Here is a 27456-nt window from a genome sequence, read left to right as displayed (position 1 = left end):
GGCTCCGCGAGTCTCGATTCAATAACGGGGGCAATAGCGTCCGATGCCGCGTCGCTGCAGGCAGGCCGCGGGTGGGCTCCGCGAGCCTTGCTTTATTACGGGGGCAGTTGCGGCCGACGCCGCATCGCACTTTTTGGGGCAATGCATATGTCTATAGCGGGTGGGCTCCGCTTTTTGATTTGCACATACATCCGGGCTCACCTTCGTCCGACGGGCCTGTTCGACCACGCGGGTGGGCTCCGTGTTGGTCTCAGCATACGTGGGCACATTCGCGGCCGACACGGGTGGGTTCCGGTCAGTCCGCACTTTTCTTCAAGCTCACTTGCGGCCGGTACAGGTGGGCTCTGGCCGGTCCGCTTATCCTCTTGGGGGCACCGCCATGGCCGGGCGGCATTCAGCAGGCTGGAGAGGTGCGGGGTGGACTCCCGGTCACCTCCTTCTCCAGGCCCGGGGCTCGACACACGCCTCGTGGGCCTCTCGGCAGCCGGCTTCTTTCTCAGGGGGTGTGCCTTCGCTGCTGGCAGCTTCCCTTCCCTTTTCCTCGACGTGTTTCTTGGCTGGCACGTGTGGGCACAGCGTCGCCATTGTAAAGTCTGTGATGGGCCCTAGGCCCTCATGCTGGCAATCAGTCACACGCAGACACAGGACACACTGGAGGTACGGTGCAACTGGCCCAGAGCACGTGGGCTCGGCCTCTTTTATTACTGCTGTGTCACCTGACCAGTGACATCAGTGGTGGGTGGGTGTTAAGTGTAGATACAGAGTTCAGCACTAGAATGCTGACTTATGCTGGGCATTACAAATACCACGTAAGATATCAGACTACGATACCCTGCCGGCTGAGGTACGTTGACTTTTATACCCTTTGTGGGCTATACCAATATACCGACGTGCAGATATTCACCAAAAGATTCATCTCCTCACCTGCATCACAGGACTGTCTGTCTGTCTTCATGCTTTACTTGTCCCGAGATTGCAGTCCGGAGGGGAGTGGGCAGATGATCGTCGTTTGGGCAATGTGACGCATAGACCCATTTGGAAGCTCTTAAGGGGTGGTGTACTTCAGTGGTGATACACACACCGATCCCAGCCTTACTTAAAAGGGAAATGGCGTTTCACCAATACGGGTATATATTAAACCAAAGTTATAAGGTGTCATTCAGGGTTTGCTTCAGCGGTGACACGCACACCGAACTTCCCAGTTTTAAAGGGGCAACGGTGTGTGTCTCAAACCATTATGTACGAGTAGTTCATTTTAACGGTGACACGCACATTCCTTCAGGGGCCGTGTTACACTTATTGGCGGTGACACACACACCCATTATTAACAAATAATTGAATTGTGTGCATTAACAGTGACGCACACCAATTGTTATCAAAGACCTGCCCAACCTGAAATAACAGAGACACGCACACCTATTCAATGCTGGTGTGCGTGCAATAACAGTAACTGAGTTCATTTGCATTTCCTATTATCTTATTGTGCTGATGTTTGTTAAGCTGTCGATGATTTAATAATTTACATACTGTTGAAGTTATTCTGCTGTCTCACAGGTGAAATATTAGAGTGTTTCTTGTCTTTCCACCATGAATATTGCCAATACCATCACTGCACCACCACCGTTCCTCATGTAAGCTGGGGAACCATCCATGGAATGGGAGGATTGGTGTGACTGTTTCGAAAACTACTTTGTGGCATTAGATGGTGCAAGATTTGCAGCAGTATGTAAAAAAGCTTTATTGCTAGGTGCGTTAGGAAAAGAGGGGCAACATATTTTCAAATATCTCCCCGCTACGGGGATGAGGTAGATGATGTTTACAAAGATGCCATTATGTAGGTTACACACTAGATTTGCAAAGCAAGCAAATATTGTCATGAACAGACACAGATTCTACACTCAACCACAACAGGTTAATGAATCTATGGACACATTTGTGTCATGGTTGAGGGAGTTATCAACGAAGTGCCAATTTGGTCCAATGCAAGATGACATGATTAAAGATCAATTAATTGTCCAGTGCTACAGCAAAAAGGCCCAGGAGAGGTTGTGGGTGGCCAGAAATCCTACTTTAAAAGAAGCTATTACAATTGCAAAAGTTATAGAGGAGTTAGAAAAATGTATGAGGGAAATGAAGTCGATTCAACAAGAACATGGCTTGGAGGGAGCCACTTTGCAGAGTAATTTGGAGGAGGTGAATGTGGTGCGCAGCTAGTCTAATAGGGGAGCACTAGCAGTGGCAAACCAAACACTGGTAAGAACACACTGTATCCTTTGCAAAAAGGGTCTAATCACTTTTGTCATAGATGTGGCAGTACGTTTCACTTAGCAGACTAAAATAATTGTTTTGCGCAAGGCAAAGAGTGCCATAAGTGCCCAAAGAGGGTGCACTATGCTTGTATGAGCAAAGCTTCTGGAAAAAAGAAAGCAGTGGTGGAGGAGGAGGAGGACGATCATGATGTCAGAGTGATGACGGTCAAAGGAGAAGAGTACTCTCTGACTTGGGTAGGATCAGGATTCGCCCCTAAGCTGATTTTAATGTCAATAGGGTGACAGTATTCTTAATGGTGGATACTGGATCGCTATATACTATTGTTCCAAAATCTTTCTGTGATTCGATATGGAAAGATGTGAAATTAATTCCCTATGATGTGATTCCGAAGGGATATCAGGTGGCTAGCATTAGTGTTCTGGGGTATCTGGAAGCAGAAATTGGATTTGCTGAAGGACAGACCAAAGGAAAGGTTTAGGGTGTTCCGGAAGGTCTTGCTATATTAGGATGGGTTCACCAGTATGCTCTTAACATTAGGGTGGACCCAAGAGCAGAACAAGTTATGAGTGTAGATGACACCGGAGTACAAAGTATTTTACAACTCCATGCGAAAGTGTTTGACACAGTATTGGGGGAAGCTGTTGGGTTTCTACATAAAATAAGACTGAGGAAGGACTCTGTACCCATCAAACATGTTGCTAGAAGAATTCCGATGGTGGCTAGAGCCCAAGTGTTGGACCTGTCAGCCTTAGGGTGGTCTTCCCCTACCTTTTTGCCCTTGCGCCTCACATTTTCAAGGTACCTTTTTGTTGGACCTAGGACTCTGGGCGCTTCACCACTGCTAAACAGTGCTGAGGTGCAGGGGCTCTCCCCTAAAACCATATGACACTGGCATATCTGCCACAAGCCCCTGCTACCGCAGTAAGGCTTAATCCTCCATAGGCTAACATTGGAAACCCCCTTATGGGATAATTTCTGACAGGGACCTAATAAGCCTGTTATGTTTGGTCTCGTTGGACTCGGGGCGGGGAACCCTTTTCAATGATATATGGGGTTTGGGCACTACTACGCTAGGGATTCCACTTTTAGAAAGTGGACCTTTTTCTGCCTACACTTAGATTTGGCACTGCAGACTCCCCCCTCTCCTCTGCATACTGATAGCTGCCTGAGTTGGGAGGTGGGAGTGGTGATTCACACCTTCTTCCCTGGGATGGGCTGTGATGGGCTGCCCACTGTAGCCTTAACGGCCTGTCTCTCGTCAATGTGACAGCTAGGTCAGGAAAGGCAGGGAACATCCCAGAAGTCACTGGACTCTTCCAGTAGCAGCCCCTGCTCCCAGATCCTTCCAGAGACTTCTACCACTTTCTAGCCCCTAGACTGAAAGATATATAAGGGAGGGTTCTGGCCTCACTTCTTTGTTACACTGCTGGACTACAAGGAACCTCTGCTGGAGTGAGGACTGCTGCGCCAGGAAGGATTGCCAGCTGACTGACTGATCTAAGGAACTGCTGCCCCAACCTGCTGAGCTGCCCTACTGCCTGCTGATCCTGCCCTGCAAGGGAGACCTAAAGAAAAACTTCCAGAGTGTCTCCACAGCATACATAAGAACTAGCTTCTTTGTTTGGACTAAAAGACCTTTAAGGACTGCCTCTGCAGAGTTCATGAGGACAACAACATTTTTCTTTAAGTAAACTACCCATGCAGAGCTCATAAAGGCAACAGCGTGATTCCCCTCCAAGACTTGCCTCAGCCGCATTTTGGGGACTACAGCACACATCATAACAGCCTTTTCTTTGGGGCTACAACACTGTCAAAACCGCCCCTGCAGCGCTTTGGGGACACCAATGTTCTTCAAGACTGCCTCTGTCACGTGGGGAGCGGGGATATGCAACCTACTTAAGGACTGCCTGTGTTAAAAAGAACTGTGGTACTCAAAATTATTCACCACGCAGCGTGCCGGCGGTTGTGCTCAACGTGGGACTGGCACCGCAATTGAAATTTGCCCGAGATCACCTCTGCGGGCCAGAGCGAGCCGCAACCACAATTGCCCCCAACATCACCGCCGCCGCCACCTGGGGGACCCTAATTGCACCTCGAAGCACTGTGAGGGAGAAGCGCCATACTGGGGACCGAAGCGCTGTATGTGGGTGCCTCCTCCTTCCCGCCAACTGGATTTTAAACTAATCCCCGGGATCACAGCCGCGGGCCCGAGGTCCGCTGACGTCCCCCCTGTGTCGCGCTGTGATTGGCCCTAGCCTTCAGGTCTTCACTCCTTGTCACCCCTGGGCAGCGCCGGGATTGGCTCCAGCCCCCCAGGAGTTTCGCAGCATCACCGGCGTGCCACGCTCCCATTAGTTCTCTCCTGAGGGCTTTCCCATCCTGCCCGAAAGAGAAGAGTGGAGCCTGTGGCCAGCTGGGGAGTGTCAGGACGGAGGAGCCCCTCGCCGGTGCCTTCTCTCCCAAACCCCAGGTAAGAGCTTAGCGTGCGCACTAAGCTGCTGGTTGCAGAGCGGCCTGGGGTGGGGTGAGGCCGGAGACCATGTGGGCGGTAGCGGGAGGATCGCCGCATTTGAGTCAGAGCCCTGGAAGTAAGGAGCGGGTCTACTGGGACTCCTTCATTAAGTACGGACCGGTTCCCGGGACCTGCTTTTGTTTGGGTGCATTGCCGACCACAGGACTGATATTACCAGCTTTGTTAAAAGCGGGACTGCCCTCAATTACTAACGGGCTGCCGGGGACAGTACCCCATGATCAGTTCTGTGATCACGCATTGGGGGCATGGTTTGCGAAGTGAGCATTAGGGATTCTGCCATTTCCTGAAGAGTACCACGCAGCAGTAGAGCGCGTGGAGGGTGCTATTAAGTCACACCATTTCTGATAAAAGGGAGACACGGTTCCTAACAGTGACTTGCTCTAGCCCTGGGAACCACTGACTGCATCAAAGGGACGTGTCCTGTTAATTGCTCAACCTCTGCCAATAGAGGACCTATCTATTTAGAATCGCTGCGTACGTAATTGACTCCTGCTAAGTTTTTATCTTTGCCAAGTTACCTTTGCAACAGTCTCCCCACAGACCTTATTTCTGAAAGCCCTTTAATAGCTATACGTGGAGTCTACTATTTCTGGTATCTGGCATCATTTTTAGATAAAGATACTTTTATTTTTATATAAAACCGGTATGGCGTCCCTTTTGTGCATGTTTTACGGTGTTACTATTGGTGTGTGATGCACAAATACTTTACACATTACCTCTGAAGTTAAGCCTTCCTGCTTCGCGCCAAGCTGCCCTGTCAGAAGCGGTGGTCCCTACTTGGACTAGGGTCCATACCCCGGCCAACTACAGACCCCGGTTCTCACACCAAGTCAAAGATATAATCAAGCAGATGCTGGATAAGAAGGTCCTTGAAACTGTGGAGGCAGCTCAATGGTTGTCTCTGGTGGTTATCACCCCAAAACAAGATGGCTCTTTACGTTTTTTTGTGTGGACTTAAGGAGCCTAAACAAGAGTTTAATCATTGATAGTTTTCCTCTTCCTAACATTGATGAGATCATTTTGATGTTGGCTGTGGTAGAGGGTTTTCTATGTCGGATTTACACAGTGCGTACCATCAAATTAAACTTCATCCGGATTCGAGAAAATATACATCTTTCATAACAACTGAGGGCACGTACCAATTTAACAGACTTCCGTTTGGCCTATGCTCAGCAGCCAATGCATTTCAACTTATTATAACTGAAATCTTAAAGGGTATTGATCGAGTTGTATTTTTCAAGATGACATTCTGATATACGTTCAAAATGTCAAAGATCATAACTCCATCTTGGAACAAGTACTATCTCGCTTGGGTGGTGTAGGTTTGACATTGTTAAAGCATACATGCCAACATTTTAGGACAGAGACGTGGGAGATTTAAAATAAAAAATCAGAAAAATGAAAATTCCCCATTGACTTCTATTGTAAACAAGCATTGGAAATGCAATAGGTCTCGCATTAGAAAAGTTGTAGTTATTGGTCTTGTAAATGACATTTTTTATTTATTTGTTTGTTTTTAAAATTGCTAAATTGATGGCTTTGTCATTTACAATGCCAATAGTTATAACTTTCGCGAATGTGACACCTATAGCATTTGGAATGCAACATATTTTGTATTTACGTCACTTAGATGGCAGCTCTGGTCGTTAGGCCACATCTATAGAGAGCAGGAGAGTGCAGCAGGGGAGAGAAGCACAGCAATGCAATAGGTCTCGCATTAGGAAAGTTTGAGCTATTGGTATTGTAAAGGACACATTTTTTATTTATGTGCTTGTTTTGAAAATAGCGAAATTAATAGCTTTGTTATTTACAATGCCAATAGTTTTATCTTTCGCAAATGTGACACCTATTGTAACACAATATGTGTTGTGAGGGTGAGTGAGGGGGAGGGGTTGAGGGTGAGTGAGGGTGAGGGGTTGAGGGTGAGTGAGGGTGAGGGGTTGAGGGTGAGTGAGGGTGAGGGTGAGTGAGGGTGAGGGGTTGAGGGTGAGGGGTTGAGGGTGAGTGAGGGTGAGGGTGAGTGAGGGTGAGGGTGAGGGGGTGAGGGTGAGGGGGTGAGGGTGAGTGAGGGTGAGGGGTTGAGGGTGAGTGAGAGTGAGAGTGAGGGTGAGGGGTTGAGGGTGAGTGAGGGTGAGGGTGAGGGTGGGTGAGGGTGAGGGTGAGTGAGGGTGAGGGTGAGTGAGGGTGAGGGTGAGTGAGGGGTTGAGGGTGAGGGGTTGAGGGTGAGTGAGGGTGAGGGGTTGAGGGTGAGTGAGGGTGAGGGGTTGAGGGTGAGTGAGGGTGAGGGTGAGGGGTTGAGGGTGAGTGAGGGTGAGGGTGAGTGTGAGTGAGGGTGAGGGTGAGGGTGAGTGAGGGTGAGTGAGGGTGAGGGTGAGTGAGGGTGAGGGTGAGTGAGGGTGAGGGTGAGTGAGGGTGAGGGTGAGGGGTTGAGGGTGAGTGAGGGTGAGGGGTTGAGGGTGAGTGAGGGTGAGGGTGAGTGAGGGTGAGGGGTTGAGGGTGAGTGAGGGTGAGGGGTTGAGGGTGAGTGAGGGTGAGTGAGGGGTTGAGGGTGAGGGGTTGAGGGTGAGGGGTAGAGGGTGAGTGAGGGTGAGGGTGAGTGAGGGTGAGGGTGAGGGGTTGAGGGTGAGTGAGGGTGAGGGGTTGAGGGTGAGTGAGGGTGAGGGGTTGAGGGTGAGTGAGGGTGAGGGAGTGAGGGTGAGTGAGGGGTTGAGGGTGAGTGAGGGTGAGGGTGAGTGAGGGTGAGGGGTTGAGGGTGAGTGAGGCTGAGGGTGAGTGAGGGTGGGTGAGGGTGAGTGAGTGAGGGTGAGTGAGGGTGGGTGAGGGTGAGTGAGGGTGAGGGGTTGAGGGTGAGTGAGGGTGAGTGAGGGTGAGGGGTTGCGGGTGAGTGAGGGTGAGTGAGGGTGAGTGAGGGGTTGAGGGTGAGGGGTTGAGGGTGAGTGAGGGTGAGGGGTTGAGGGTGAGTGAGGGTGAGGGGTTGAGGGTGAGTGAGGGTGAGGGGTTGAGGGTGAGTGAGGGTGAGTGAGGTTGACGGTGAGTGAGGGTGAGGGTGGGTGAGGGTGAGTGAGGGTGAGTGAGGGTGAGTGAGGGTGAGTGAGGGTGAGTGAGGGTGAGTGAGGGTGAGGGTGAGTGAGGGTGAGGGTTGAGGGTGAGTGAGGGTGAGGGGTTGAGGGTGAGTGAGGGTGAGGGGTTGAGGGTGAGTGAGGGTGAGTGAGGGTGAGGGGTTGAAGGTGAGTGAGGGTGAGGGTGGGTGAGGGTGAGTGAGGGTGAGGGGTTGAGGGTGAGTGAGGGTGAGTGAGAGTGAGGGTGAGTGAGGGGTTGAGGGTGAGGGGTTGAGGGTGGGTGAGGGTGAGGGTGAGGGGTTTAGGGTGAGGGTGAGTGAGGGTGAGTGAGGGTGAGGGTGAGTGAGGGTGAGGGTGAGTGAGGGTGAGGGGTTGAGGGTGAGTGAGGGTGAGGAGTTGAGGGTGAGTGAGGGTGAGGGTGAGTGAGGGTGAGGGTGAGTGAGGGTGAGGGGTTGAGGGTGAGTGAGGGTGAGGGTGAGTGAGGGTGAGGGTGTGTGAGGGTGAGTGAGGGTGAGGGTGAGTGAGGGGTTGAGGGTGAGTGAGGGTGAGGGTGAGTGTGGGTGAGGGGTTGAGGGTGAGTGAGGGTGAGGGGTTGAGGGTGAGTGAGGGTGAGGGGTTGAGGGTGAGTGAGGGTGAGTGAGGGTGAGGGGTTGAGGGTGAGTGAGGGTGAGTGAGGGTGAGGGGTTGAGGGTGAGTGAAGGTGAGTGAGAGTGAGGGTGAGTGAGGGGTTGAGGGTGAGGGGTTGAGGGTGAGGGGTTGAGGGTGAGTGAGGGTGAGGGGTTGAGGGTGAGTGAGGGTGAGGGGTTGAGGGTGAGTGAGGGTGAGGGGTTGAGGGTGAGTGAGGGTGAGGGGTTGAGGGTGAGTGAGGGTGAGGGGTTGAGGGTGAGTGAGGGTGAGTGAGGGTGAGGGTGGGTGAGGGTGAGGGTGAGTGAGGGTGAGGGTGAGGGTGCGTGAGGGTGAGTGAGGGTGAGTGAGGGTGAGTGAGGGTGAGTGAGGGTGAGGGTGAGTGAGGGTGAGGGTTGAGGGTGAGTGAGGGTGAGGGGTTGAGGGTGAGTGAGGGTGAGGGGTTGAGGGTGAGTGAGGGTGAGGGGTTGAGGGTGAGTGAGAGTGAGGGTGAGTGAGGGGTTGAGGGTGAGGGGTTGAGGGTGGGTGAGGGTGAGGGGTTTAGGGTGAGGGTGAGTGAGGGTGAGGGTGAGTGAGGGTGAGGGTGAGTGAGGGTGAGGGGTTGAGGGTGAGTGAGGGTGAGGAGTTGAGGGTGAGTGAGGGTGAGGGTGAGTGAGGGTGAGGGTGAGTGAGGGTGAGGGGTTGAGGGTGAGTGAGGGTGAGGGTGAGTGAGGGTGAGGGTGAGTGAGGGTGAGGGTGAGTGAGGGTGAGGGTGAGTGAGGGTGAGGGTGTGTGAGGGTGAGTGAGGGTGAGGGTGAGTGAGGGGTTGAGGGTGAGTGAGGGTGAGTGAGGGTGAGGGGTTGAGGGTGAGTGAGGGTGAGGGGTTGAGGGTGAGTGAGGGTGAGGGGTTAAGGGTGAGTGAGGGTGAGTGAGGGTGAGGGGTTGAGGGTGAGTGAAGGTGAGTGTCGCAGGGTTTCTGTTCTCACACAGAACTGTGCACAGAGGAGTGGAACCTCGGCAAATTAGGGTGACCCAAAACACACCTTAGTACCCAACTCACCCCTTACCGAGCTAGCTACAGTGTCTCATTGGACATATCAAACTCCCAATGTTTAGACAAACCAGAACATGAACTTACTGTACCTCAGGGTACGTGGGACTCATGAACACTCTTTCGTTATGTTATCATTACAAACCAGAACATGGAGTAAAGAAGACACATGTGCATTTGAAATGTTTATTTACTAATGCCGTCTTCTCAGGCGCAGTATCTTAGATAATACAAGTATACTTATTATCAGTAGCAAAATTACCAGCATAGTTACTAAGACATAAAAAGCGAATGGTGACAGCATGTTAACATACTGTAATGAATAAGAGTTAACAACACTTATATCTCACCCACCCTAACACATATATTATATTATTAGCTAAGAAGGTCTCTTTGGGTTGTTTTAGGGCGGGCCCATACCTTAGTGTCCTAGCATGAAAGGAATCACATCAGCATACACCAGCTCTCTCTGCATGTGCACCGCATCAAGTGTGTTCTATGTGTCTCGTGCAAAGCAATATCAATCCCGCCTGAAGCCAGAGTTGGCAAAGGCTGCACTTGTGTTATGACTATGAAGGCGTGGAGATCAGACCTCATAACAATTCCATATCGTGTTGTTCCTGAAACTTCAGCACTCTTCGTGCAGACATAGTTTATTAAGCAAAGCTGATATCAGAGCAATAACATATTATTCTCACATACACCACGGCAAACTACTAGGTTGAAAGCTAAGTCAACAATTAAGTGTCGTGTGCAGAAGTTGCAAGAAAGAAAAATGGCGTTTAAACCTCAAATGTACCTACGCTAACTTAACACGATATAAGGATATACAGGAGCTATATGACACCCCCCCATGATCCGAGAACGGACTAAATATCACAACAGAAGTGCCAGCACATGAGAGCAGAACTCAACAGTAAACGAGCATGAAGCGAAACTAAACGTTAAAAAGTAATGCTAAAAAATAGCCCAAAAATATAACGTGGCTCAAGCCAATAGGCAAGTAAAATAAACATTTCTTGACAAATAAGTCAATAAAATCAATGAACTGCTATTAATCAGCGCGTCAATCCGAGGCAGTGTCTATGATAAAACTGTATATGAAAAGTAAGCAGCAACTGCTTCTAACAGGAATTCACTGTCCTCATCCGAAAATAGTTCAGCCATCCAATTTAAAAGATGAAAGGAACATTCGTGTTCTCCCAGCACCGGATCCTCTATAACCATCAGAGGACGGCTCAGTGGGTTTTCAAGAAAACTTAGTTCCAAGAAAGTCTGTGCTGCCGACAACATATCCCAGGGACCCATTAGTCCATGCGCCACTGCTAAGGCCATAATCCTCTCGTCAGAACAAACCAACTCGTGAGCAATGATAGGACTCATCAGCTGATTAAAATCGACGTCATGAGAAACCGGTCCGCAGAGACACCAATCAATGGCCCTATGGAAATCACAGGTCAGGCAGTGAAATACAGGCTGGACACAGGTGAAGTAGGAGAATCGAAAAGATAATCCATATGCCGTGCTCAATGTCGCCAACGGCAGTGTGCCATAATATTCAAGCATGCGGTTGCGAAACCGCGTCAGTAGCTGTTGCGCGGGGTCTTGCACAGGATGGACATCCATATTTAAAGAGACAAAAAACCACTAGCGCGCCAGCTGCTAATGCAAGTAAAAATGGGAACCCCTCCAAACAAGGATGAAAAAATAGAATGGAAGAAAGCAGGGATGACTCCAAAAATCTTTTCAAAGGAAGTCACGAGACCACTGCTAACAACTTTAAAAAAATGTGCAAGGCCTTTTGTGGAGGATGCGTTAAAGATAGTTCGAACCATCGCTCCGAAATGCAAAGGCAAATCAGTATTCAAAAGAGCCTGAACCTCTGTACGGGTGTTTGCAATGTGAAGCACGAAAGTTTCACGGGCCGAGCTCAAGGCCACCTCTTTCTGGGACAAAAGAGCCCTTATTCTTGCCATGCCGCTGAATTCTGCTCCCAAGGTTGGTATCTGTGGCCAGATGGAAGACTCCCTATGTTCACGTGTGGGAGGATAAAGCACATTTCTGCAGCAAATAACCCGCTCACTTACTGTTACTATGAAAGCTATACCTTTAATTAACCCACAACAGTTTTCATTATTGAGCATTAAATAACTACCATTCTCTAATAATTTAAACGTGGGGATGATAGCAGGAACTGGCGTGCCCTGTAAAACGCAAGCCATATTCGGTCGGTCCTTGTTGCATGAACCGTGTAACTGTATGTGTCTACACATTAAAGAATGATCTGGCGTCTCAGTGCACTCCTCCCCTGTCAGATAAACTTCCTGGTCATCCTTAAAACATCTGTATGTGTATGGGAGTGACCAGACTTCATGAAGGAAACCGCTACCTAAAGGTTCATAACGACCTATGGGTACATATTTCATGCAATTTGAAAACTTATATAAAGCAAAAGGCAGCGTTATTAAACCGTGGATAAGCCACGTTGCAGCAGTGGCTTCAGCCACGGAAAAAGGTAAAGATTCTAACCTTTCAATATGTAACATAGAAAAGGAAGCATCACGCATTGAAAGTAAGCGTTGTTTGTCAGTCAAATTAAACGGTGCAAATAAAGAAGAAACGTTCATGTACCCCCAGGGAACTTTACCCATTTTTAGTGTTTGAAGGGTCCATGCAAACTGCATTATTGATCGTAATTGATTTTGACCATGGTATAATACTGCAAAAAACAACAAGTGATGGACTGAATGTGGATCAATGTCACACACTCCCCCAGTCAAAAGATCTGGGCCCAAATCCATCGTTTTTTTGCACTCCACACCACCCTGGGTCAGATAATGGCTTTATGCAAATCAGCTCTGACCCTGTTGCCCCATGGGAACAGTCCAGTCCGAACTACAACAGCCATATCTTTCCCAGACCGGAATCAAGCATCCGAGGACCGGACCGGTTTCGAGGTAACACCTCTCTTCAGCCCGGCTAGCTTGACTCCAAGTGGTGTGGAGTGCCTGGGACCCACGTCTGGGCATCCCCAGCGCACTTAGGGCGGCAATTGCAAAAAACAACAAGTGATGGACTGAATGTGGATCAATGTCACACACTCCCCCAGTCAAAAGATCTGGGCCCAAATCCATCGTTTTTTTGCACTCCACACCACCCTGGGTCAGATAATGGCTTTATGCAAATCAGCTCTGACCCTGTTGCCCCATGGGAACAGTCCAGTCCGAACTACAACAGCCATATCTTTCCCAGACCGGAATCAAGCATCCGAGGACCGGACCGGTTTCGAGGTAACACCTCTCTTCAGCCCGGCTAGCTTGACTCCAAGTGGTGTGGAGTGCCTGGGACCCACGTCTGGGCATCCCCAGCGCACTTAGGGCGGCAATTGCAAAAAACAACAAGTGATGGACTGAATGTGGATCAATGTCACACACTCCCCCAGTCAAAAGATCTGGGCCCAAATCCATCGTTTTTTTGCACTCCACACCACCCTGGGTCAGATAATGGCTTTATGCAAATCAGCTCTGACCCTGTTGCCCCATGGGAACAGTCCAGTCCGAACTACAACAGCCATATCTTTCCCAGACCGGAATCAAGCATCCGAGGACCGGACCGGTTTCGAGGTAACACCTCTCTTCAGCCCGGCTAGCTTGACTCCAAGTGGTGTGGAGTGCCTGGGACCCACGTCTGGGCATCTCCAGCGCACTTAGGGCGGCAATTGCAAAAAACAACAAGTGATGGACTGAATGTGGATCAATGTCACACACTCCCCCAGTCAAAAGATCTGGGCCCAAATCCATCGTTTTTTTGCACTCCACACCACCCTGGGTCAGATAATGGCTTTATGCAAATCAGCTCTGACCCTGTTGCCCCATGGGAACAGTCCAGTCCGAACTACAACAGCCATATCTTTCCCAGACCGGAATCAAGCATCCGAGGACCGGACCGGTTTCGAGGTAACACCTCTCTTCAGCCCGGCTAGCTTGACTCCAAGTGGTGTGGAGTGCCTGGGACCCACGTCTGGGCATCCCCAGCGCACTTAGGGCGGCAATTGCAAAAAACAACAAGTGATGGACTGAATGTGGATCAATGTCACACACTCCCCCAGTCAAAAGATCTGGGCCCAAATCCATCGTTTTTTTGCACTCCACACCACCCTGGGTCAGATAATGGCTTTATACAAATCAGCTCTGACCCTGTTGCCCCATGGGAACAGTCCAGTCCGAACTACAACAGCCATATCTTTCCCAGACCGGAATCAAGCATCCGAGGACCGGACCGGTTTCGAGGTAACACCTCTCTTCAGCCCGGCTAGCTTGACTCCAAGTGGTGTGGAGTGCCTGGGACCCACGTCTGGGCATCCCCAGCGCACTTAGGGCGGCAATTGCAAAAAACAACAAGTGATGGACTGAATGTGGATCAATGTCACACACTCCCCCAGTCAAAAGATCTGGGCCCAAATCCATCGTTTTTTTGCACTCCACACCACCCTGGGTCAGATAATGGCTTTATGCAAATCAGCTCTGACCCTGTTGCCCCATGGGAACAGTCCAGTCCAAACTACAACAGCCATATCTTTCCCAGACCGGAATCAAGCATCCGAGGACCGGTTTCGAGGTAACACCTCTCTTCAGCCCGGCTAGCTTGACTCCAAGTGGTGTGGAGTGCCTGGGACCCACGTCTGGGCAGCCCAGATCTTTTGACTGGGGGAGTGTGTGACATTGATCCACATTCAGTCCATCACTTGTTGTTTTTGCAATTGCCGCCCTAAGTGCGCTGGGGATGCCCAGACGTGGGTCCCAGGCACTCCACACCACTTGGAGTCAAGCTAGCCGGGCTGAAGAGAGGTGTTACCTCGAAACCGGTCCGGTCCTCGGATGCTTGATTCCGTTCTGGGAAGGACATGGCTTTTGTAGTTCGGACTGGACTGTTCCCATGGGGCAACAGGGTCAGAGCTGATTTGCATATCGCCATTGTCTAACCCAGGGTGGTGTGGAGTGCAAAAAAACGATGGATTTGGGCCCAGATCTTTTGACTGGGGGAGTGTGTGACATTGATCCACATTCAGTCCATCACTTGTTGTTTTTGCAATTGCCGCCCTAAGTGCGCTGGGGATGCCCAGACGTGGGTCCCAGGCACTCCACACCACTTGGAGTCAAGCTAGCCGGGCTGAAGAGAGGTGTTACCTCGAAACCGGTCCGGTCCTCGGATGCTTGATTCCGTTCTGGGAAGGACATGGCTTTTGTAGTTCGGACTGGACTGTTCCCATGGGGCAACAGGGTCAGAGTTGATTTGCATATCGCCATTGTCTAACCCAGGGTGGTGTGGAGTGCAAAAAAACAATGGATTTGGGCCCAGATCTTTTTGACTGGGGGAGTGTGTGACATTGATCCACATTCAGTCCATCACTTGTTGTTTTTGCAATTGCCGCCCTAAGTGCGCTGGGGATGCCCAGACGTGGGTCCCAGGCACTCCACACCACTTGGAGTCAAGCTAGCCGGGCTGAAGAGAGGTGTTACCTCGAAACCGGTCCGGTCCTCGGATGCTTGATTCCGTTCTGGGAAGGACATGGCTTTTGTAGTTCGGACTGGACTGTTCCCATGGGGCAACAGGGTCAGAGCTGATTTGCATATCGCCATTGTCTAACCCAGGGTGGTGTGGAGTGCAAAAAAACGATGGATTTGGGCCCAGATCTTTTGACTGGGGGAGTGTGTGACATTGATCCACATTCAGTCCATCACTTGTTGTTTTTGCAATTGCCGCCCTAAGTGCGCTGGGGATGCCCAGACGTGGGTCCCAGGCACTCCACACCACTTGGAGTCAAGCTAGCCAGGCTGAAGAGAGGTGTTACCTCGAAACCGGTCCGGTCCTCGGATGCTTGATTCCGTTCTGGGAAGGACATGGCTTTTGTAGTTCGGACTGGACTGTTCCCATGGGGCAACAGGGTCAGAGCTGATTTGCATATCGCCATTGTCTAACCCAGGGTGGTGTGGAGTGCAAAAAAACGATGGATTTGGGCCCAGATCTTTTGACTGGGGGAGTGTGTGACATTGATCCACATTCAGTCCATCACTTGTTGTTTTTGCAATTGCCGCCCTAAGTGCGCTGGGGATGCCCAGACGTGGGTCCCAGGCACTCCACACCACTTGGAGTCAAGCTAGCCGGGCTGAAGAGAGGTGTTACCTCGAAACCGGTCCGGTCCTCGGATGCTTGATTCCGTTCTGGGAAGGACATGGCTTTTGTAGTTCGGACTGGACTGTTCCCATGGGGCAACAGGGTCAGAGCTGATTTGCATATCGCCATTGTCTAACCCAGGGTGGTGTGGAGTGCAAAAAAACGATGGATTTGGGCCCAGATCTTTTGACTGGGGGAGTGTGTGACATTGATCCACATTCAGTCCATCACTTGTTGTTTTTGCAATTGCCGCCCTAAGTGCGCTGGGGATGCCCAGACGTGGGTCCCAGGCACTCCACACCACTTGGAGTCAAGCTAGCCGGGCTGAAGAGAGGTGTTACCTCGAAACCGGTCCGGTCCTCGGATGCTTGATTCCGTTCTGGGAAGGACATGGCTTTTGTAGTTCGGACTGGACTGTTCCCATGGGGCAACAGGGTCAGAGCTGATTTGCATATCGCCATTGTCTAACCCAGGGTGGTGTGGAGTGCAAAAAAACGATGGATTTGGGCCCAGATCTTTTGACTGGGGGAGTGTGTGACATTGATCCACATTCAGTCCATCCCTTGTTGTTTTTGCAATTGCCGCCCTAAGTGCGCTGGGGATGCCCAGACGTGGGTCCCAGGCACTCCACACCACTTGGAGTCAAGCTAGCCGGGCTGAAGAGAGGTGTTACCTCGAAACCGGTCCGGTCCTCGGATGCTTGATTCCGTTCTGGGAAGGACATGGCTTTTGTAGTTCGGACTGGACTGTTCCCATGGGGCAACAGGGTCAGAGCTGATTTGCATATCGCCATTGTCTAACCCAGGGTGGTGTAGAGTGCAAAAAAACGATGGATTTGGGCCCAGATCTTTTGACTGGGGGAGTGTGTGACATTGATCCACATTCAGTCCATCACTTGTTTTTGCCATGGTATAATACTGACACTTCATCATGTATAATATCGACGACTGACGACACAATATTATACAATGTGTAAATTCTAGAGGAAAGCACATTAATGCTATTGTCAACAACTGCAAGCACTTTCTCAAGATTTGCTTGATCAATAGCCCTAAGGCGTGTAGCAGCCTCAATCTGTGATAGCTTCCAAATTTCATTGTAAACCCCATATAACCACCTTTTCGACCTGCCACCAGCCGGGCCTTTAATGAAATCATTCAAGTCCACGTCTGCATTTAGTTTAGAAAGGTGATTCTTAACTGCAGGTAAAGTTGAATGTTTCAGCCAGTTTTGACACAATTTGCCTGCAGAATACGAGGTGACAGTATGACCTAAGTCAAAACGGGGATCAGATCTAATAGTTTTAAAACCGTCAGTTAAATTCAAAAATCTATGTTGGCAAGAATCAGCACTACGGTGCCAAAGCAGCCAACCCTTAGGATTCACACTGGAAATGTTAAAGGAGGAATTAAGAAGCAGAGTCTGTAATTCTCTAATGGATAACTGAGTAAAATTACTCCAACCATCATATTCCTCTAACTCCGGGAAAGAAGGAGCGTTTAATTTTTTAGAAGTAGCCAATCCAAAGCATGTGGTCTGGGAAATTGTTTCATTCAGAAACAGCATATGATTCGGGATGAGACATGCACGGTGCAAAGCCTCAGTGCCTTGTACCTGCCAGGCCTTTGAACCCCAAACTGATTTAAGGTCTATCGTATCCTTCCACAACTCATAGCCTCCAGTAACTAATTGATCAAGGAAGGACTTGGAATACAACAATTTAGTATCGGTAAGTCTAACCTTGGACATTGGCATTTTTCTAAACTTAAAATAAAAGGACTCGGGATTGGACTGATTAAAGTCAGTGAAGTAAGTATACTTTCTCAGAAATGTTTCAGAACTCCCCTGATGAGGCGCTGGGCAATGTTCCCACTGAGTAAAGTTAACAGTATCCCTTCTGGATGATGTTTTGTGTAAGAAGTGATTGCCATAATGTTGGTAACAGAATAATTCACCATAATTAGCAGATTCTAAATATAAATCCTCAGCATCAAATGCAGCATAGTATTGCAAATCAGAAAATAAACTTTCTACAGCATTGACATCCCAGTCATCAGAACGGATGTTTTGTTTCACCACATCCCCCATATTCACTCTAAGTACATTAGGGACATTAACGACTTCCGTTGGGCCATGAATCTGAAACCGAACTGCATCCCACACGATTCCATCAAGGACAGGCCATGCTGTGATGTTAACCAAAGTCAAGTCTCTTTTAAATCTGTGTGTAGAATGGGACGAGGAAAGCGGGGCCAAAGTTCCATTCAGATGAGTAATGCAAGTTCTTTCCTCGACATAGTGTCCATTCATGATTCGAAAAAAATAAAACACAAAACCAATTGACATAAAAAGGTAAACTGAAAAAAGGACCAGCCAAATGTAAGTCCAAGGGGGTATCAAAAAATGTTTTTTAAACAGGCTAGCATAAACTGCAATTCGAGAGGGATTCTTCGAGGCAAGGGAAGCAGAGTCAAATGAAAATCTGGATTCCGTGGCTAAACGAGCTTGCAGGTCAGGCATGGACAAATCAGTGGGGTAGGTATAGTCTATCTCATCAATGTTAGTTCCGGGTAAATTATTTAATAACGGACTGGAAACAGCAGGTAATTCGATGGCCACATCAGGTTCAATATTAGAAGCAGTGGGCATAACTGAATTCCTCACAATGGAAGGACAGGAAACAGCCGGTGTCATGCTAAGAAGAATCGGCCACTCTGTGTATCTTGACATTGTCAATTGAAATAAACCTGTTTTCCTTACGTCCAGGAAGTGGTGGTAAAATGACTGTTCTTGTGCCTTTCACTCCAAGGACAGGAACCGGAGCTCGATAGGAAGGACCAAATTCTTTCTTGTTATCGATCTTCTCTCGAACCAGTTCGCCAATTTGGGGTAGCCAGCCAACTACCGGGATCTGCAACGCATCATCCGACGTGGAGGGCAAATGTTCCTTTGCAAGACTGTCTCTGGTCTTTTGTAGATTCTGTAAAACAGTGCAATGTTCATCTGCGTCAAAGCTAGTGGCGCGAACCACACAGTCTAGACCGTCAAGGTCAGGGACGAACATCTTGATGCCAAAGAGCATTTTGTATGGGGTCCGCCCACCCAGAGACCGTCTAGGGAGATTATTAAGAGCACGCTGCACGCCATAGAGGTGAGCCAGCCAGTTTCTGCCAGTGCCTATAACTCGGGCTGTCAAAGATTGCTTTAAATCACGGTTCATTCGCTCAACTACACTGTTACCCTCAGGTATGTAGGGAGACGAAAACTTGACTTGGACCCCCAACGAAGTCATGGCATCCTTATACGCCTTAGAGGCGAAAGCCGGACCCTGATCCGAATGGAAGGTACCACAGGCAAAAATCCCTATAAAGACACGCAAATCTCTAATGACAGTCCGTGAATCAGCGCTACGATGTGGCCATACCCACACAAAGCGTGTGCATGAGTCAACTGCTACTAAGATGTACTTATACGCAGTATCAGGTGAAAAAGGACCGCAGTGATCTAAATAAACACAACCTAGCGGTTTATTAGAAATGTACAACTGAGTCTGTGGCGGACGCGTAGCAGTTGAAGGTTTAATCTGCTGGCATATGTCACAAAGAAGGACATAATCACACGTCTGTTCGTACAGTCCCCGCCACCAGAAACGTTGTTGTAATTGAGTTACAGTGGCCGAGACGCCCGCATGCGCAGACGCCACACCTTCATGTGCCGCTGTAATCAAGTCTGCTCTGCGATCCGAGTTGGGAATCAGCCGTTCCCCAACGTCAGGAATTGTCACAAAAGGAACCTTTTCGGGACTTAAGTGGTATTTGTACTTCGAAGGGAATCCTGCAGGATGCTTACTTCCCTTCTCAGAGGCAGCAATTGCCGCCAAGATGTCGCTATCAATCTTGGTTTTTGACCTAGTAACCGCTGCAACTAAGTATGTAGATACTGCTGATTTCGCTGCTTCATCAGCAAGCGAGTTGCCAACAGCGTGAACTCCTACGCGCTGATGACCGAGAGTATGAATCACATAAACGAGAGGCAACATAGCCTTAAGCTCTGCCACTCGAACCCAGATCATTTTGTGTTTTATTGTGCTACCCTTGGAATCATGAAAATCATTTTGAATCCAAAAGAACAAGTTTTCATTGTAAGACTGGACACAGTAGTAAGAATCACTTACAATCAGAGTAGTAACACTTGGATCTGCGTACTCCAACGCTAGTAAAAGAGCACGAAGCTCAGCCAATTGTGCAGTGCAATCGCCCAGGGGCAACGTGTGTACCTCCCTGGAAATGAATTCATCGTTCAACATAGCACCAACCACAATAGCGCACGCGGAAACGTAGGCATGTTTAGAGCCATGCGCAACCTGCGCCGACCCATCAGTGTAAATGATGCAATGGAAGTCCTCCAAAGGTTGCATAGCGAGAGGAGCAGGATGAACGAACTCATACTGCAAGTACTCTTGCGACCGTAAAGAGGCGTCAAAAATAAATGTGACATCCGTGGACGTCAATGACGCTGCCCATTGAATCCACCGTGGGTGCAAAGCTTTAGAATTTGGTACACTGGCTTTCGTGACTGCCTCCAAATGAGGACAGGGTGTTACCACTAACATGCGCTTCCCCTGTGACAGAGCTCGTTCTTTAAGAATCGCCATCTGTACAGCAGTTAAAACTTTCTCCACAGTGGGAAACCGCAATTCAGCCGAAGTGTACAAGTGTGACTTGTAAGCAATTGGCACTGTGTCTCCTTCATTAAAAGTTAGGTACGTGAAACCCACCGCCCCTGGGATTATTCTTATCACCAGGTTGGTGTGGTTATCACGAGTCAGTAAGTATTTAGAAGCGAGCAGATCAGCCTGCAAGGATTGCAAAATGGCTGAATGCTCAGGCAGCCAGCATGATTTTGAGAAAGTAGGTTGTATTAATGCATACAACGGCTTGATACGCTGGGCATATTCCGGAATGTATGTCCTTCCGAAATTCAAAAAGCCCAGTAAAGATTGTAATTTTTTCAGTGTTGTTGGAGCGCGCAATTGTGCGCACTTCTCTAAGAAGTGAGGAGCCAAACCTCTACCTTCATTGTTGAGCTCATAGCCCAAAAACAACACTGTGTGTTCAGCAATGTGCGATTTTGCAAAGTTAAATTTGTAACCCATGTCAGCGAAGTTGCAAATAACAGAATTTACACGACACAGATGCTCCCAAATATCGTCGTCTGTGAGATATATGTCATCCACATACGAAAAAGCATCAGGGTCGAGTGCCTCCAGAATAGAGACAATGCGAGCGGTAAATATACCAGGACTATTCTTATAGCCCATTGGAAGACGCCGGAATTGTTTTTGGACACCAGCGCTCGTAAAACTGGTCCATTGGGAGCTAAAGCTGTCCAATCTGTGGGCATAAAAAACGTTGGATATGTCAAGCGTTGTCTTGAAACGCTTACGCACGAGACTATCCACAAGGGCAGAGCCGTGAGTATTCTGTACTGCACAGTTACGGCAATGCGAGTTTAAATGCCGGTAATCCAAAACCAAACGATATGATCCGTCAGGTTTGTTCACAGTAAAAAGGGGATTATTCATCGGTGACACACACGTTTCAATAACTCCCTGATATTCCAATTGTTCAAGGATTTCCGCGACGGAAGATTTTGCTTCACGCCTAATGGGATATTGAGGTTGAGGCTGCGGCTGAGACCGCAACGGAATTTCGTGGCAAGGCGACAATTTATCCCAACCACATTGGTTACGGTACAGAGCCGGCGCGAGAGCTCGAGCCCACTCTTCTGCAAAATGCTGCGCATGCTCTTTCGAGACAGTGTTCGCGAAACTGGGGAGGATCACCTCCTCCCCTCGCGGCGCCGCGAGCACAAAAGGTGGGGGCCAGTCAGCCTCCGAAAGTAAAATATCATACGTAGAAGACAGATTTTCCCAAAATACACCTTTAACGGTACGCTGTATGTCACCTTCAATCAACAGGACAATTTCATAAAGTCTTTCTGGGGGAGCAAGTCTCGTATCCGCTGTTTCTATCACAACGTAGACATCAGTCGCTGTCACCCTCAGTAGTGGACGCAGCGCCTCTCTGACTATGGTTATCTCCGCCGCGCTGTCCAGCAAGGTCAGAGCCCACGTCAGATTCCGAAGCCGCGTTCTCACTATCTGTGGCATATCGATGCGCTGTTAAGGCTGCGACTTTCTTTTTCGCAAACTGCGGTCTCTTAGGCGTAGAATCCTCCTGCTTCACTGCGCCGTCCGTTTGGCGGGACTGACCACGTCCCTGTTGGCCACCACGTCCATGTCCACCCCCTCCTCCACCGGTCTTCGGGGCCGATGTTTCCTGAAAGGAACGAGGAGAGCGTTGATCAGAACCCTGAAATCGATCAGGTGATTTAATCATCGCGCGATCGCGCAAATCATAAACTTTCTCGGTCGGCGCAGGAGCCTGTAGTGCAGGAAAAGAATCCTGAGTCTGCTTATATTGCTTCCCCTGTGTCTGTTTTTTAGGACAATTCTGTTTTTTGGACTTAGGCTGGACATCTGCAACTGCAGATTGTCCCTGAGGTTGTTTTTTCTCCTTTACTGTAAAATATTTCAGACCTCTACTTGTGCGGCCAATCGTCTTATAAGCGGCCACAACAATCTTTGCCAACTGACGGGGTTTATCGGCATCGGGCAGAGCAGCCAAAGCGTTCGACACCTGAAAGTTCACAGCATCCCCTTTAACATTGGAGAGTATGAGATCACATACAATCTCAAAAGAACCACACAGGCGCATACCCAATTCAACCGCCGCCTCTGGACCGTGATCATTCTGAACATGTCTAATGATGTCAGGCAGGGCATTCATAGACGGGGTGCCGAAGCACCTCGTATAAACGGCCGCAAATGTTTTTCCCCAGCTTTCACAGTCAACAAGTTCAGGAGTTAAATCCTTCGGGAAAGTAATCGTCAACATTCTATGCTTATCAGCAGGAGTAGAATTCGGAAAAACCGCCTCCAGTTGATCAAACTTCTCTGCTAGCCAGAACGGGAAGTCATCGTTGTCAACTGGACGTGCACCAAAAACCGAATTTACCATCACTGGATTGAGACGCATTCCGCCTCGATCCATGGGAACTGCCGCAACCCCCATGGGGACCACCAGGCAGGTGGCGACCGATGTATTGCACTAATGCTCGAATCACGGAAATGGAAACAACATGTAGCCTACGAATTTCCTGCAGGGTACAAGCGCCGTGATTCGGGTGCGGGGTAAAACCACCCAACGCAGGCCAATTTGTACCTGGAATTGAGAGTGGACCTAACCTCGCAGCGGACAAAGAGTGGGGGAGGGCGCCATCAAACCAAACTCGATGCTGCCAATGATCAATAGGTATTTCCAATGCCCTGTACGGTGTATACTCAGCCGGGACAGCCGAGGCGGTGTAGGAGTGGAACAAACCAGAATTTGCGTCCACAGCCGGAAACGTAACCCAAGAGTAAAACAACTCGTAAGGGAACGCCGGATCCGCACATACCACGAAAATCACAGCCATCCCATCCACCGGGACCTGGTACGTCTGAAGATGGTTGCGCACCGCCACGCGACTATGCTGCGCAATGGCCACCGCCGCCATGACAACACTGGAAACAAGAAAATACAAAGAATACTTTGTAGCACAACTGGGTAGTAATTCAAAGAAACCGTTTAAGAAAGAATCAAGCTTGAATAAGACCTATTTCAAAAAATAGGTAGGTTTCACCGACACCCCGCTTTCCGGAAACGGTGGTGAAGGGGTTAAGGTATGAACGATAAACTACTCGAGTGTCATGATATAAGACCACCGAAACCGTTGGGCGCCATGTCGCAGGGTTTCTGTTCTCACACAGAACTGTGCACAGAGGAGTGGAACCTCGGCGAATTAGGGTGACCCAAAACACACCTTAGTACCCAACTCACCCCTTACCGAGCTAGCTACAGTGTCTCATTGGACATATCAAACTCCCAATGTTTAGACAAACCATAACATGAACTTACTGTACCTCAGGGTACGTGGGACTCATGAACACTCTTTCGTTATGTTATCATTACAAACCAGAACATGGAGTAAAGAAGACACATGTGCATTTGAAATGTTTATATACTAATGCCGTCTTCTCAGGCGCAGTATCTTAGATAATACAAGTATACTTATTATCAGTAGCAAAATTACCAGCATAGTTACTAAGACATAAAAAGCGAATGGTGACAGCATGTTAACATACTGTAATGAATAAGAGTTAACAACACTTATATCTCACCCACCCTAACACATATATTATATTATTAGCTAAGAAGGTCTCTTTGGGTTGTTTTAGGGCGGGCCCATACCTTAGTGTCTTAGCATGAAAGGAATCACATCAGCATACACCAGCTCTCTCTGCATGTGCACCGCATCAAGTGTGTTCTATGTGTCTCGTGCAAAGCAATATCAATCCCGCCTGAAGCCAGAGTTGGCAAAGGCTGCACTTGTGTTATGACTATGAAGGCGTGGAGATCAGACCTCATAACAATTCCATATCGTGTTGTTCCTGAAACTTCAGCACTCTTCGTGCAGACATAGTTTATTAAGCAAAGCTGATATCAGAGCAATAACATATTATTCTCACATACACCACGGCAAACTACTAGGTTGAAAGCTAAGTCAACAATTAAGTGTCGTGTGCAGAAGTTGCAAGAAAGAAAAATGGCGTTTAAACCTCAAATGTACCTACGCTAACTTAACACGATATAAGGATATACAGGAGCTATATGACATGAGTGAGAGTGAGGGTGAGTGAGGGGTTGAGGGTGAGGGGTTGAGGGTGAGGGGTTGAGGGTGAGTGAGGGTGAGGGGTTGAGGGTGAGTGAGGGTGAGGGGTTGAGGGTGAGTGAGGGTGAGGGGTTGAGGGTGAGTGAGGGTGAGGGGTTGAGGGTGAGTGAGGGTGAGGGGTTGAGGGTGAGTGAGGGTGAGTGAGGGTGAGTGAGGGGTTGAGGGTGAGTGAGGGTGAGGGGTTGAGGGTGACTGAGGGTGAGGGTGAGTGAGGGTGAGGGTGAGTGAGGGTGAGGGTGAGTGAGGGTGAGGGTGGGTGAGGGTGAGTGAGGGTGGGTGAGGGTGAGTGAGGGTGAGGGGTTGAGGGTGAGTGAGGGTGAGGGTGAGTGAGGGTGAGGGGTTGCGGGTGAGTGAGGGTGAGGGTGAGTGAGGGTGAGTGAGGGGTTGAGGGTGAGGGGTTAAGGGTGAGGGGTTGAGCGTGAGTGAGGGTGAGGGGGTGAGGGTGAGGGGTTGAGGGTGAGTGAGGGGTTGAGGGTGAGTGAGGGTGAGTGAGGGTGAGTGAGGGTGAGGGGTTGAGGGTGAGTGAGGGTGAGTGAGGGTGAGGGTGACTGAGGGTGAGGGTGAGTGAGGGTGGGTGAGGGTGAGTGAGGGTGAGTGAGGGTGAGTGAGGGTGAGTGAGGGTGAGTGAGGGTGAGTGAGGGTGAGGGTGAGGGTTGAGGGTGAGTGAGGGTGAGGGGTTGAGGGTGAGTGAGGGTGAGGGGTTGAGGGTGAGTGAGGGTGAGTGAGGGTGAGGGGTTGAGGGTGAGTGAGGGTGAGTGAGGGTGAGGGTGAGTGAGGGTGAGGGGTTGAGGGTGAGTGAGGGTGAGTGAGAGTGAGGGTGAGTGAGGGGTTGAGGGTGAGGGGTTGAGGGTGGGTGAGGGTGAGGGGTTGAGGGTGAGGGTGAGGGTGAGTGAGGGTGAGGGTGAGTGAGGGTGAGGGTGAGTGAGGGTGAGGGTGAGTGAGGGTGAGTGAGGGTGAGGGTGAGTGAGGGTGAGGGTTGAGGGTGAGTGAGGGTGAGGGGTTGAGGGTGAGTGAGGGTGAGTGAGGGTGAGGGGTTGAGGGTGAGTGAGGGTGAGTGAGGGTGAGTGAGGGTGACGGGTTGAGGGTGAGTGAGAGTGAGGGTGAGTGAGGGGTTGAGGGTAAGGGGTTGAGGGTGGGTGAGGGTGAGGGTGAGGGGTTGAGGGTGAGGGTGAGTGAGGGTGAGGGTGAGTGAGGGTGAGGGTGGGTGAGGGTGAGTGAGGGTGAGGGTGAGTGAGGGTGAGGGGTTGAGGGTGAGGGGTTGAGGGTGAGTGAGGGTGAGTGAGGGTGAGGGTGAGTGAGGGTGAGTGAGGGTGATGGGTTGAGGGGTTGAGGGTGAGTGAGGGGTTGAGGGTGAGTGAGGGTGAGGGGTTGAGGGTGAGTGAGGGTGAGGGGTTGAGGGTGGGTGAGGGGTTGAGGGTGAGTGAGGGTGAGGGGTTGAGGGTGGGTGAGTGAGGGTGAGTGAGGGTGAGGGTGAGGGAGGGTGAGTGAGGGTGAGTGAGGGTGAGTGAGGGTGGGTGAGGGAGGGTGAGGGAGGGTGAGGGAGGGTGAGGGTGAGGGTGAGTGAGGGTGAGTGAGGGTGAGTGAGGGGTTGAGGGTGAGTGAGGGTGAGGGGTTGAGGGTGGGTGAGGGTGAGTGAGGGTGAGGGGTTGAGGGTGAGTGAGGGTGAGTGAGGGTGAGTGAGTGAGGGTGAGGGTGAGGGGTTGAGGGTGAGGGGTTGAGGGTGAGTGAGAGTGAGGGTGAGTCAGGGGTTGAGGGTGAGGGGTTGAGGGTGAGTGAGGGTGAGGGTTGAGGGTGAGTGAGGGTGAGGGTGAGGGGTTGAGGGTGAGTGAGGGGTTGAGGGTGAGTGAGGGTGAGGGGTTGAGGGTGAGTGAGGGTGAGTGAGGGTGAGGGGTTGAGGGTGAGGGGTTGAGGGTGAGTGAGGGTGAGGGTGAGTGAGGGTGAGTGAGGGTGAGGGTGAGTGAGGGTGAGGGTGAGTGAGGGTGAGGGTGAGTGAGGGTGAGGGGTTGAGGGTGAGTGAGGGTGAGGGGTTGAGGGTGAGGGAGGGTGAGGGTGAGTGAGGGTGAGGGGTTGAGGGTGAGGGGTTGAGGGTGAGTGAGGGTGAGGGTGAGAGATGAGACGGTCTTTGAGGCGCCTCTGCTGTATTTGCATTTGGTAAAACAGCCTTAATGATGTGTTGAGAGGCGCCCCCCTGCCATTGTTGCAGGCCGCCGTGTGGGGGCCTGCTAAGTGTATGGGAAGGGGGCAGCAAGCACAATTTATGGTGTCTAAAGCGACCCTTTCCTGAGAGACAGCCCTGGAGACAGAGGATGTTTATTTCAAGGAAGTCCAGCGGCCTTCGCGTCTGGGCAGCATTTAGTAAAAAAACAAAAAAAAAAGTACAAATATTTAGAAGCATTTACATATGCATTTAATCCATCGTGCAAGTCTGTCATTGCACGTGGGTGGAATGTTTGTCTACTTGCTGTTTATTTTTGACATCAACAGATGCAGGGAGGGTGACGCTCTGTGAAGGAGTGCAGCGTGGGACCCGTGGTGTACGTGGCTAGTGAACGTGAATATTGCGCATATAGTAGTTACTGCAACAAAACCTACAAAACCGCATAAAACCTAATTACAAAAAAAGAAAAAAGAGACAGGCTGTTATAAAGGTGAGGGTGAGGGGTTGAGGGTGAGTGAGGGTGAGGGGTTGAGGGTGAGTGAGGGTGAGGGGTTGAGGGTGAGTGAGGGTGAGTGAGGGTGAGGGGTTGAGGGTGGGTGAGTGAGGGTGAGTGAGGGTGAGGGTGAGGGAGGGTGAGTGAGGGTGAGTGAGGGTGAGTGAGGGTGGGTGAGGGAGGGTGAGGGAGGGTGAGGGAGGGTGAGGGTGAGGGTGAGTGAGGGTGAGGGGTTGAGGGTGAGTGAGGGTGAGGGGTTGAGGGTGGGTGAGGGTGAGT

The sequence above is a fragment of the Lissotriton helveticus genome, chromosome 6 (assembly GCF_964261635.1).
Source record: "Lissotriton helveticus chromosome 6, aLisHel1.1, whole genome shotgun sequence".
In the NCBI taxonomy this organism is placed as follows: Eukaryota; Metazoa; Chordata; class Amphibia; order Caudata; family Salamandridae; genus Lissotriton; species Lissotriton helveticus.
Note: the sequence above shows the minus strand (reverse complement) of the source record.